This window comes from Eriocheir sinensis, unplaced genomic scaffold (genome assembly GCF_024679095.1).
Source record: "Eriocheir sinensis breed Jianghai 21 unplaced genomic scaffold, ASM2467909v1 Scaffold1294, whole genome shotgun sequence".
NCBI classification, from domain to species: domain Eukaryota; kingdom Metazoa; phylum Arthropoda; class Malacostraca; order Decapoda; family Varunidae; genus Eriocheir; species Eriocheir sinensis.
This window is the reverse complement of record NW_026110622.1, coordinates 75,001-89,678: the sequence shown is the minus strand read 5'-3', so window position 1 is coordinate 89,678 and position 14,678 is coordinate 75,001. Positions and strand designations below refer to the sequence as shown.

General features: G+C 45.6%; 1 long non-coding RNA gene across 2 annotated transcripts; it reads right to left on the bottom strand.

The window, feature by feature from the left end:
* Positions 1-2,280: 2,280 nt before the first annotated feature.
* On the bottom strand, positions 2,281-9,836 carry LOC126989769 (uncharacterized). Of its 2 annotated transcripts, none has more exons than XR_007743681.1 (4): positions 8,986-9,836; positions 8,169-8,866; positions 3,569-3,647; positions 2,281-3,351 (listed from the first exon to the last, which is right to left on the bottom strand). It is a non-coding gene; the product is annotated as an uncharacterized LOC126989769 (long non-coding RNA). The 2 variants fall into 2 exon arrangements; XR_007743682.1 differs by having other exon boundaries at positions 9,105-9,836.
* Positions 9,837-14,678: the final 4,842 nt, after the last annotated feature.

Genomic DNA, 14,678 nt, shown 5'->3' with positions numbered 1-14,678 from the left:
CAGCTATTAAAACCTCTCTTGAACCCAACCATTAAAACCTCTCTTGAACCCAGCCATTAAAACCTCTCTTGAACCCAGCCATTAAAACCTCTCTTGAACCCAGCCATTAAAACCTCTCTTGAACCCAGCTATTAAAACCTCTTGTAAACCCAGCCATTAAAACCTTACCTTATCGCTTGTGTGAGTCCTCCCCTGCATAGGAACAGCCGCGTCATCCAGGGGTAGACCAGGGAATCAACCACTCATATCCACGGTAGACCAGGAAATCGACCACTCCTCCAGGGGCCGGTAGACCAGGAAATCAACCACTCAGCAGATGACCAGTGTTGTGTAGCTCTCCAGTCTGAAATTGAGGGAGTTTGTAACCTAACCGATCATGGATATTAATCAGTGTTTTTACTCAAAGACAAACTGTGTGCGATGAACATTCAACGACTCGGAAATAATCACTGGATATTTACGACACAATAACAAAAATATCCGAAGCCACACCTGAACCATTGGGTACCTGCGACATTATCAGTAAAGGCAATTAGGACACTCACTCACCAGGACGTCTCAGAACAAGTGCGCCGAGGACTATTATGGAGGTTAACATGGCGGTAGTCCGGGGCGTGGAACCTCATCAACCGTAGCGGTGTGTTCTGTGGTTGAGGCTCGGCCGTGGAGGTTTCTTGTAATGCCCGGGTGGAGCAGCAACGGCCGTAGAGGGTTGGGATGTACACTGTAGTCTTATGTATACTGTAGAGTCTTATACTGTAGAGTCTTCCATGGCAAACGTTGCCCGTTCTTTACTAACTAGAGAGAGAGAAAGACACAGAGAGAGATTGAGAGATAGAGAGACAGAGATTGAGAGACAGAGACAGAGATTGAGAGACAGAGACAGAGCAACACACACACACAGACGTACGCACAGTGCAGTGAGGGAGAATTAAGCAACACACACACACAGACGTACACAGTGCAGTGAGGGAGAATTAAGCAACACACACACACACACAGACGTACACAGTGCTGGGAGGGAGAATTAAGCAACACACACACACAGACGTACACAGTGCTGGGAGGAGAATTAAGCAACACACACACAGACGTACACAGTGCTACACAGTGCTGGGAGGGAGAATTACAACACACACACACACACACACACAGTGCTGGAGGGAGAATTACACACACACACACACACAGACACACAGTGCTGGGAGGGAGGACGGACAGTCATCATGGCGGTACATTGTTTATTACGGAACGAAATTCGCGTTACAGCTGCAAGGTGCTCTCAACCACAATGCATTACAAAACCAGCAGTAGTTACCTCCTCCTGCTGCAGCGACCTCCCAAGACGGAGGCCCCAGACCCCGCCCAGCGAGGATGCGCCTCCTGGCCACCTGGTCAAAGCCTGGTCAACCAGTCAGCCAGAGAGGTGCGCCCCGCCGACAGGGCCCAGAAGCCTTCCGCATCGGGCGGGTCACCACAGCCGCCTCTTCTTGCTGCTCAGGAACACAACAGGCTAAAGGCAACAGTTACACACACGGACATATAAAAAAAGAAATCTAACCGACATCTCAGAGGGAGACGCCCAAAGGCGGCAGACTCAAACGCAGAACGGAAAACACCCGTTCTGTGAAAGAGCCAACCGTTGTACCCAAAACACACAACGCCACACAAGCCACCTCCTGTGAGGAAAACTGGTTCTCAGTAACTCGGAAGGAGCTACCCTGGCGGCAAAGCTGTAACACAGACTGGCCCGCGTACAACTCCGCCGCCTAAACTAACACCTTGCCAGACCTCCCTACGGGAGAATCTGACATCTATCTGCGCGTCTTTCAAGCGTTGCTCCGACTCCCTAACCGCCCGACCACCCGTCCGCCCGCCCGTTCCCACGTACGCCCGCCCGTCCGCCCATCCGCCCCCCGCCCCCAACCCGCCCGCAAGCGTGCGAGCAGAGGTACGACGAGCGTCAGTGCAGCGGAACGTAGCGTCGTCGTCGTGTAGCCGTACGGCTCAGCGTGAACGCTGCTGCCTGCCTACCTGACCGAGGGTGGGTGCCCCGACAACCCGACCGCAAGGTGGCCTGCCTACCTATCTGATGGCCCGACTGACAGCCTGACCACCAGATAGCTTGCCTGTCACCTGCTAGCCTGACTGCCAGGTGGCACACCGCCCGTCGGCCTGATGGACAGACGGCCACGCCCATGCCTTCCTGACACAGTGATTAGCTAAGTCCCCACACCCACAAAAAAAGACACTCACACAAAAAAAACTCACACACTACATAACCTGCACCGTAGTGCTACCCCAAACCTCAGCAGCTCCCGCGTTGCACACCGCCACCGCCGTTGGTCGCCCGGCAGCATCCACCCAGCGCCTCGCACACAACAGCTAAAGAGCTAGGGAGGAAGGGGGTTATGGGGAAAAAAACATACATAGAAATGAAATCCTAGCAGTCACACAGCAACACACAGCAAAAGGTCAAACACACGGCAGGCCTGCCATCACACACACAAACACACACAGCACACACTAAACCAAATACCGTGGATATACCGTAGTGACGTGATGTGATGTCCTCGCTGCACGCGCCTCTGGACTGCCACACACACACACGCTAGCTATTGGGTATAAACACACGGGAAAAAGGCATAGAAAAAAAAGACATCCTAAATAAAATAACACACACAAGCACTTAGCGGGGGTTTGGGGAGGCAGACGGAGGAGGGCCAGTTAGCATGGGAAAGGGGAATCGCCCTGCCCAGGAGATGGATATAGTCTTGGCACCCCCCCCCTGGCGTGAAGGTTACCCAACACACCAGGCGGTAAGGCTCGACACAACCCAAATCCCAGGAGGCTCATCCCCCAACCCACTTCCAGCCCACCAACCATTCTACCCCACCCTCCCTTACCCACTAAGTACCCACAGACATACACCAAAAAAAAGACTCCACTCCCATCAGACTCCTTGGAAGAAGGCAGCCTGATCCACCTAATAAAAAAGCCAGGCTCAACCGTACGGAAGAGTCTGGCAAAACGTCGGCGGAGACAACGCGAAAGGCAACGCCTGGCCAAGCAGAGCCCGACCGCTCTGACCCCCGGAAGAGAGGCCAGAGTAGCTAGAGTCGGCTTCCTCCTACGGAGAAAACCGACAAAAAAACTTCAGACATCTCGGAGGGAGACCGTCTGAAGGTGGAAGACTCAAACGCAGAACGGAATCACACCCGTTCTGTGAAAGAGCCAACCGTTGTTACACCTAACACCCTAACACCCTAACACCCTACACCAGCTAAACAAACACCCTACACCCTGACGTGATGCTCCCGCGCTGCGCCGATGCTCTCCACTTACGCGCCTCTGAAAGAACAAGACCGACTTAGACACAACCCAGGAGACTGACGGAGAATTAGTCACATGAGGAAAATTATACAAGAACAACAGTATTTAATGATCTCGTTATTTGACTGATTATCATTTCATTACTATTATTGGTATTGTTACATTCATTACTATTATTGGTATTGTTATATTCATTATTATTATTGGTATTATCATAATCATTATCATTGTTTACCTGGACGCCAGAGGATACAGGCAAAGGGTGACACACACGGCCACCTCCATCAACGTGTCTCTCCAGGCGGGGCAACACACTGGAAGTACAGGGAGACTCAGACATGCGGAGAGGCAGCGGCAGAGACATCCAGACATCTTGGCTCAGACACAGGTGGCTGCTCCATTAACCCGGCAGCAGTGACGGGCCAAGTTTGTGGCTTTACCGTGTAGCAGCGATGGGCCAAGTTTGTGCCATGACATTTAAACCCCCCAAAATAGATGATGCATAATCTGATCACAAATGCTTTGATATATATTATGAAATGGTTTGTGTGTCCAAACTCCTTATGCAAGAGTTAAGAACATAAGGAGTCTGCAAGAGGCTGGTTAGGCTATACAAGGCCATGGCTTTATCTAACCTCTTCTTGAATGTATCTATGGTATTGGCACCCACATGGCCCCCAAGCCTGTTCCGCTCATCCACCACTCTGTTATTAAACCAATTCTTGCCGATGTCTTTGTTGAATCTGAATTTGTTTAACTTAAAACCATTGCCACGCATCCTACCTGGCTCTTTTAATATCAAAATCTTATTGACATCCCTTTATTAAATCCTTCATCCATTTATAGACTTCGATCAAGTCTCCTCGCAACCTTCGCCTTTCTAGCGAGTGTAGATTTAACTGCTTCAGCCTGTCTTCATAAGGCAAGTTTCTCACCCCCTGAATCATCTTTGTCATCCTCCTCTGTACAGATTCTAACACCTTGATATCCATTCTATAGTAGGGGGACCAGAACTGAACCGCATAATCGAGATGAGGTCTAACTAGTGCTAAGTAAAGTTTGAGGATGACTTCAGCGCTCCTATTGCTTACGCTCCTTGAGATGAAACCAAGTACTCTGTTGGCCCAATTTTTGGCCTGAATGCATTGAGCCCTAGGACGGAGGTCAGCGCTCACTAGGACTCCTAAGTCTCTCTCAAGCCCAGACCTGCTTAGAGGAGTGCCATTTAAGGAGTAATTGTGTGAGGGGTTGTTCCTGCCTACACTCAGAATGCTACACCTCCCGACATTGAATTCCATCTGCCACTTCCCCGCCCAATCATATAGTCTGTCAAGCTCATCCTGGAAAACGGTAGCGTCCCTGTCTGATTGGATTACACTACTGATCTTGGTATCATCTGTGAACTTGCTGACATCACTACTAATTCCTGTGTCCGAGTCATTGATGTAAATAATAAAAAGCAGAGGACCCAGCACCGACCCCTGAGGGACTCCACTCGTAACACTGCCCCATTCAGATTTTTTACCATTGATTTGCACTCTCTGCTTCCTACCACTGAGCCACGCCCTGATCCAGTTCAAAACTTTACCAGCTACGCCGTGAGCCTGTAATTTTAGTAATAGCCGGTGATGAGGGACTTTGTCGAACGCTTTACTGAAATCTAGATACAATATGTCATAGTTTTCATCTCGGTCAACCGCCTCTATTACTTTAGTGTAGAAGGACAACAGGTAAGGCAAGACCTATCCTTTGTGAACCTATGCTGTGAATCATGAATTAAATTATGCTTTTCTAGATGGTCCAGAATGCTCCCGGCTATAATTTGTGGCTTTACCGTGTAGCAGCGACGGGCCAAATTTGTGGCTTTACTGTGAAGCAGCGATGGGCCAAATTTGTGGCTTTACTGTGAAGCAGCGATGGGCCAAATTTGTGGCTTTACTGTGTAGCAGCGACGGGCCAAATTTGTGCCATGATTTAAACTCCCCAAAGTAGATGATGCATAATCTGATCACAAATGCTTTGATATATATTATGAAATGGTTTGTGTGAGGGTGATTTTTTTAATTTTTCTCGCTTGGAGGGACCATTAAGAAACATGATCCCTGCTGCTACCACCTCTACCGGGTTAAGGTCAACAAAATTGTAATGCCAAAATTTAATTAAGTACGGGAAAGATAGAAATTAGGGAGGATAAGTAGTTTTAAGTATTTTTAAGAATGTATAAATTCCATCTCTGTCTCTTCCATACTTAATTGAATTTTTCTTAAACTAAAAATGGTCAAATCATCACTGATCTCCTCTATTATGCATATATAATCATTTTTGCAATTCCTAACATTATATACTCATTTAAATAATTTTTCACACATATATATAAATACTACTCTTACATATACCCAATACTGTCCAACCCCTTATGCAAGAGTTAACCAGCATCTTCATTCTTTCATTCCTATACTGTCCAACCCCTTATGCAAGAGTTAACCAGCATCTTCATTCTTTCATCCCTATACTGTCCAAATCCCTTATGCAAGAGTTAACCAGCATCTTCATTCTCTCATCCCTCTCCTGTCCAAACCCCTAATGCAAGAGTTAAGCAGCACCTTCACCCTTTCATCCCTATACAGTCCAAATCCCTTATGCAAGAGTTAACCAGCCTCTTCATTCTTTCATCCTGTGCTGTCCAAACCCATTATGCAAGAGTCAACCAGCATCTCCACTCTTTCATCCCTATACTGTCCAAACCCATTATGCAAGAGTTAACCAGCATCTTCATTCTTTCATCCCTATACTGTCCAACCCCTTATGCAAGAGTTAACCAGCATCTTCATTCTTTCATCCCTGTGCTGTCCAAACCCATTATGCAAGAGTCAACCAGCATCTCCACTCTTTCATCCCTATACTGTCCAAACCCATTATGCAAGAGTTAACCAGCATCTTCATTCTTTCATCCCTGTGCTGTCCAAACCCATTATGCAAGAGTCAACCAGCATCTCCACTCTTTCATCCCTATACTGTCCAAACCCATTATGCAAGAGTTAACCAGCATCTCCACTCTTTCATCCCTATACTGTCCAAACCCATTATGCAAGAGTTAACCAGCATCTTCATTCTTTCATCCCTGTGCTGTCCAAACCCATTATGCAAGAGTCAACCAGCATCTCCACTCTTTCATCCCTATACTGTCCAAACCCATTATGCAAGAGTTAACCAGCATCTTCATTCTTTCATCCCTGTGCTGTCCAAACCCATTATGCAAGAGTCAACCAGCATCTCCACTCTTTCATCCCTATACTGTCCAAACCCATTATGCAAGAGTTAACCAGCATCTCCACTCTTTCATCCCTATACTGTCCAAACCCATTATGCAAGAGTTAACCAGCATCTTCATTCTTTCATCCCTGTGCTGTCCAAACCCATTATGCAAGAGTCAACCAGCATCTCCACTCTTTCATCCCTATACTGTCCAAACCCATTATGCAAGAGTTAACCAGCATCTTCATTCTTTCATCCCTGTGCTGTCCAAACCCATTATGCAAGAGTCAACCAGCATCTCCACTCTTTCATCCCTATACTGTCCAAACCCATTATGCAAGAGTTAACCAGCATCTTCACTCTTTCATCCCTATACTGTCCAAACCCCTTATGCAAGAGTTAACCAGCATCTTCATTCTTTCATCCCTGTGCTGTCCAAACCCATTATGCAAGAGTCAACCAGCATCTCACTCTTTCATCCCTATACTGTCCAAACCCATTATGCAAGAGTTAACCAGCATCTTCATTCTTTCATCCCTGTGCTGTCCAAACCCATTATGCAAGAGTCAACCAGCATCTCCACTCTTTCATCCCTATACTGTCCAAACCCATTATGCAAGAGTCAACCAGCATCTTCACTCTTTCATCCCTATACTGTCCAAACCCATTATGCAAGAGTTAACCAGCATCTTCATTCTTTCATCCCTGTGCTGTCCAAACCCATTATGCAAGAGTCAACCAGCATCTCCACTCTTTCATCCCTATACTGTCCAAACCCATTATGCAAGAGTTAACCAGCATCTTCATTCTTTCATCGCATCTCCACTCTTTCATCCCTATAAGCATCTTCATTCTTTCATCCCTGTGTCCAAACCATTATGCAAGAGTCACTTTCATCCCTATTCTGTCCAAACCCATTATGCAAGAGTCAACCAGCATCTCCACTCTTTCATCCCTATACTGTCCAAACCCATTATGCAAGAGTTAACCAGCATCTTCATTCTTTCATCCCTGTGCTGTCCAAACCCATTATGCAAGAGTCAACCAGCATCTCCACTCTTTCATCCCTATACTGTCCAAACCCATTATGCAAGAGTTAACCAGCATCTTCATTCTTTCATCCCTGTGCTGTCCAAACCCATTATGCAAGAGTCAACCAGCATCTTCATTCTTTCATCCCTATACTGTCCAAACCCATTATGCAAGAGTTAACCAACATCTTCATTCTTTCATCCCTTACACTGGTAAACTCTGGACCAGCCTTCCTGTGTCTATATCTCCTCCTGCCTTCGACTTGAATTCTCTCACGAGGAATGACGTATCGAGACACCTCTCCTCCCGAAACTGACCTCCCTTTCGGCCGCTCATAATTTTTGTCTCTGAAGGAGTAGCGATTAACCCAAGAACATCGGCAGACCCTTTTCTGGGCTTTCACGAGTCATGGCCGTGGTATGGTGGACCCTAAAAAGGGCTCGCCATAAATCCCCTGATTCAAGCTAATTGTAGGCGGTTGTGGCATACCGCAACCCACCATGCATGACAAGTGAGTGTTTTCTACTAAACTTGGTGGAAATGCTTACCGGTCTCCCCAGCTGAAGAGGTCACGGACAGAGGAGGTCATGTGCGCCTCCCCAAGCCCATGTCCCCCGGCGTCCATCTCCCGGAACACTGCCACACAAACAAACGCTAGCTATGGGTATAAAAAAAGATTACGTGCAAAAAGTTCACACACAAAAATACATCCTAACAAAATAATAGTGCGAAGGCATAACGCCAACGCACACACACACACAATCATACGACAGGCCTGCCATTCACACACAGACGCACACACAAGAGAACCCACTTAACCAAACCGTTGGTGTCGTCGCGATGAGTCCTCTGCATGGTCCGTCCGCGGCATCCTGCAAAAACAGAGAGGCATATTAGAAAAGGGAACATTAAGGGCCGCTTCCACAGTCCATCATGGTCTTTGTAACACTCCCGAACCAAGCTATAGAATCCCATACTGTTCAAAATGGCGCGGTCTTCGATGACACACTAAATACAAAGAGCTTTTCCTGTATTGTGTCGTCAAATTTGTGGACTTGAATATAAACAGGATCTCAGCTTACTCATCTCCCTTCTCTTCCCTTTCCTTCATACCATAAACACAGCTTTTCCTGTATATAGTCTTGTCAAATTTGTGAACTTGAATATAAGCAGGATCTCAGCTCACTCGTCTCCCAATCTCATCTCCCTTCTCTTCCCTTTCCTTCGTATCATGACAATATAAGACCTTTCCTGTATAGTCTCATCAAATTTGTGAACTTGAATATAAACAGGATCTCGGCTCACTCGTCTCCCAATCTCATCTCCCTTCTCCTCCCTTTCCTTCGTATCACGACAATATAAGACCTTTCCTGTATAGTCTCGTCAAATTTGTGAACTTGAATATAAACAGGATCTCGGCTCACTCGTCTCCCAATCTCATCTCCCTTCTCCTCCCTTTCCTTCGTACCATAAACACACAAGACCTTTCCTGTATAGTCTCGTCAAATTTGTGAACTTGAATATAAACTCCAGACACCGTACAAGGAAATTTCGAAGGCTCTGGTATTGGTTTCGGAGCTTACTAACCCATCATGAGGAACTGTGAAACTGGGCCTTAGACACAGATGCAGAATTATAGCCATGCAAAAGGCAAATTACTTATATATAGTACATGAAACTGGCCATCACGGGGAGTTAACTTATGGCAAAATATATTACTAACCCCGGAAATTAAGTGAGACTGAAAATTTAAAGAAGCATTATGTGAGAGAGCACCGTGCAGGGCTTAGTAACAAGGATTTCGGTTAATTTACATTCACGTACGGATTGAGATATCGGCAAGGCTTGAAGCTGCCGATATCTTTACATGGAAGAGGCGCCTGGCTGGGACCGACCATTATACAGGGACAAAGCAAACTAGGACTGACAATTATACAATGACAAAAACTAGGATTGACAATTATACAATGACAAAAACTAGGATTGACAATTATACAATGACAAAACAAACTAGCAAGCAGAGCCGGGCACCACAAACACACTGGAAGGAACCTTGAGCGATAGATAACTTAGACATTACTTAAAAGGAAGGAAGGGATGAAGATAGCCAGAGGAGGAGGAGAAGGAGGAAGAGAGAGAATGGACGATAGGAAATAGGATGCAAGATTTGACCACCAGAAAGAACGTCACTCAAAGGATAACTTAGACATTAATTAAAAGGAAGGAAGGGATGAAGATATATAGAGAGGAGGAGGAGGAGGAGGAGGAGAGAGAATGGATGATAGGGAAATGAGATGCAAGATTTGACCACCATAAAGAATTATAAATGTTAATTAAGCAAAAGATAACTTATTCATTAAAAGGAAGGAAGGGATGAAGATAGACAGAGAGGAGGAGGAGGAGGAGGAGGAGAGAGAATGGACGATAGGGAAATGAGATGCAAGATTTGACCACCATAAAGAATTATAAATGTTAATTAAGCAAAAGATAACTTATTCATTAAAAGGAAGGAAGGGATGAAGATAGACAGAGAGGAGGAGGAGGAGAGTAAATTTAAGACTAAAAACAATCACTTGATATCATTTAGTATTCCATAATGTTGCCGAGCTCTGCAAACTAGTCACTCCCAATGATTAGACAGCTAACCAGTGATAGCCTATCCTCACTAACACACAGAGGACATATGTTGACCTAAATTGACCTATCTATCTTGGTGTGACTCTCCGTGATGTCTCCCCTGCTTGGCCCGGCATCTCCGCGGTCCCACACGAGTCCGGCCTCTGTCACGGCAGCTCTGGGAAGACAAAACATATCTGACAGAAAACATACTGCATGACACACGAGGCTGGTCCATATACATACTGCATGACACACGAGGCTGGTCCATATACATACTGCATGACACACGAGGCTGGTCCATATACATACTGCATGACATTCTCTCCAGTGACTCTCTCTATCATCTCTTTTTCTCTCCATCTCTCCACGTGTCTCTCTCTCCTGTTACCTACATCTTGCTAAGCCAACACCCCCATCACCATTAAGCCAACACCCCCATCACCATTAAGCCAACACATCCATCACCATTAAGCCAACACATCCATCACCATTAAGCCAACACATCCATCACCATTAAGCCAACACCCCCATCACCATTAAGTCAACACATCCATCACCATTAAGTCAACACATCCATCACCATTAAGCCAACACATCCATCACCATTAAGCCAACACATCCATCACCATTAAGCCAACACATCCATCACCATTAAGTCAACACATCCATCACCATTAAGCCAACACATCCATCACCATTAAGCCAACACATCCATCACCATTAAGTCAACACATCCATCACCATTAAGTCAACACATCCATCACCATTAAGTCAACACATCCATCACCATTAAGCCAACACATCCATCACCATTAAGCCAACACATCCATCACCATTAAGCCAACACATCCATCACCATTAAGCCAACACATCCATCACCATTAAGCCAACACATCCATCACCATTAAGTCAATACCCCCATCACCATTAAGCCAACACATCCATCACCATGAAGCCAACACCCCCATCACCATTAAGCCAACATCCATCACCATTAAGTCATTACCCACATCACCATTAAGACAATACCCCCATCACCATTAAGCCAACACATCCATCACCATTAAGCCAACACATCCATCACCATTAAGCCAACACATCCATCACCATTAAGTCAATACCCCCATCACCATTAAGCCAACACATCCATCACCATTAAGTCAATACCCCCATCACCATTAAGCCAACACATCCATCACCATTAAGTCAAGACCACCATCACCATTAAGCCAACACAGCCATCACCATTAAGCCAACACCCCATCACCATTAAGCCAACACATCCATCACCATTAAGTCAATACCACCATCACCATTAAGCCAACACATCCATCACCATTAAGCCAACACATCCATCACCATTAAGTCAATACCCCCATCACCATTAAGCCAACACATCCATCACCATTAAGCCAACACACCCAGAACCATTAAGCCAACACATCCATCACAATTAAGCCAACACATCCATCACCATTAAGTAAATACCCCCATCACCATTAAGCCAACACATCCATCACCATTAAGCCAACACACCCATCACCATTAAGACAAGACAACCATCACCATTAAGCCAACATCCATCACCATTAAGCCAATACCCCATCACCATTAAGTCAATACCCCATCACCATTAAGCCAACACATCCATCACCATTAAGCCAACACATCCATCACCATTAAGCCAACACATCCATCACCATTAAGTCAATACACCCATCACCATTAAGTCAATACCCCCATCACCATTAAGCCAACACATCCATCACCATTAAGTCAATACCCCCATCACCATTAAGCCAACACATCCATCACCATTAAGTCAACACATCCATCACCATTAAGCCAACACATCCATCACCATTAAGCCAATACATCCATCACCATTAAGCCAACACATCCATCACCATTAAGCCAACACATCCATCACCATTAAGCCAATACCCCCATCACCATTAAGCCAACACATCCATCACCATTAAGCCAACACATCCATCACCATTAAGCCAACACATCCATCACCATTAAGCCAACACATCCATCACCATTAAGCCAATAACCCCATCACCATTAAGCCAACACATCCATCACCATTAAGCCAACACATCCATCACCATTAAGCCAACACATCCATCACCATTAAGCCAACACATCCATCACCATTAAGCCAATACCCCCATCACCATTAAGCCAACACATCCATCACCATTAAGCCAACACATCCATCACCATTAAGCCAACACATCCATCACCATTAAGCCAACACATCCATCACCATTAAGCCAACACATCCATCACCATTAAGCCAACACATCCATCACCATTAAGTCAACACATCCATCACCATTAAGCCAACACATCCATCACCATTAAGCCAACACATCCATCACCATTAAGCCAACACACCCATCACCCTTTTTTTTTTCTCTCTCTCTCTATCCCTTTCCCTTATTCTCTCTCTTTCTCCCTCTCCCTTATTCTCTCTCTCTCTCTCTCTCTCTCTCTCTCTCTCTCTCTCTCTCTCTCTCTCTCTCTCTCTCTCTCTCTCTCTCTCTCTCTCTCTCTCTATCTTTCTTATTCTCTCTCTCTCTCCCTCTCCCTTATTCTCTCTCTCTCCCTCTCCCTTATTCTCTCTCTCTCTCCCTCTCCCTTAAGCCAGCAGTGAAAACCCTAACAACTCTGAACACTCCAAGGACTGTCTTACCATAGATCACATTAATTCCCTACTCGCAAACTTTGATGAAATAAAAATGTTAATGAGTGACAGAAATACAGATATTCTTTGCGTCAGCGAAACATGGCTCTCCCCTTACACTCCCGACACATACATCAACATTCCCAATTATAAAGTGTTCAGGTGCGACGGCGGCCGAGGTGCAGGTGTCTGTCTCTATGTTAGTGATACCCTTGCTTCTGAAATAATACACTAAAATAACTAAACAAACAGGGACTGAAGACATATGGGTCCGAGTGCAGTGCAGGATATTACCATCTGTCATAGTAGGATGTATTTACAGACACCCAAAGGCTCTCGCTAATTCATATGATCATATAACTGAAACTATACGATCTATTATGCTTCATGAAAAAACATTCCTAGTACTAGGCGATCTAAATGACGACCTTCTCTCGCCTACCAGCAAACTCTCACGCTTACTAAAGAATAATAAACTAACACAACTAATAAGCAAACCCACACGACTAACCCCCACCACTGCTACACTACTGGATGTAATGATAACCAATAACCCTGACCTCATATTGCACAGTGACGTAATCCCTAACCCTATCGCTGATCACGAGCTTATCACAGCCACAGTCAATATGAAAAAGCCAAAACGAATACCAGTTATAAAAACATTCAGAGACTTAAGATAAATTCTGCGAAAGCCTGCTAAACAACGTCACCGAACTGAATCAAATATTAAACACGGATAATGTTAATGACCAAGTGAGCATACTAACTTCAGTGTTCACCAGATGCTTAGACAACCTTGCTCCAATGGTAACACGTGAAATAAAACGGCCCCCTGCTCCTTGGATCAACAATGAAATTAATGAATGTATAAATCTCAGAAATACAACACAACGTACCTCAAAAACAACAGAAAAGATAAAATACTACAAGATAGGTACAGATACCTGAAGAAACGCGTAAAAACCCTAATTAATATGTCCAAAAATAATTACTATCAGTCCCAACTCAAAGATTGCAAAGGTAATACGTCTGCCACCCTGAAAATATTACATACGAGATGAAAAAAAACATAAATTAGGACTTGCATCGAAAATAACAGCTCTGAGGGCGTGGTTGTCCCTTTCTGGGCCAAGGCAACAAAGTTTTGCATATTCACACAAAATCTCGCGGCACTCACTCCCATACACTTTACAATAAGTGCTATGGCCGGACAATCCCACTGTCCGAATCATCACCCCTCTCCCCTACTTAAGGACGGGGCTTGTAGATGAGGGCGGGATTCGAACCGAGTCCAACATTTACGTGGGCGGGTACGGAGCACAGACACATAACATGGAAGTGCTGAGGGCGGGATTCGAACCGAGTCCAACATTTACGTGGGCGGGTACGGAGCACAGACACATAACATGGAAGTGCTGAGGGCGGGATTCGCACCGAGTCCAACATTTACGTGGGCGGGTGAGCACAGACACATAACATGGAAGTGCTGAGGCGGGATTCAGACCGACTCCAACATTTACTGCGGCGGGCACGGAGCACAGACACATAACATGGAAGTGCTGAGGGCGGGATTCGAACCGAGTCCAACATTTACGTGGGCGGGTACGGAGCACAGACACATAACATGGAGGTGCTGAGGGCGGGATTCGAACCGAGTCCAACATTTACGTGGGCGGGTACGGAGCACAGACACATAACATGGAGGTGCTGAGGGCGGGTATCGAACCGAGACCCGGGAGAT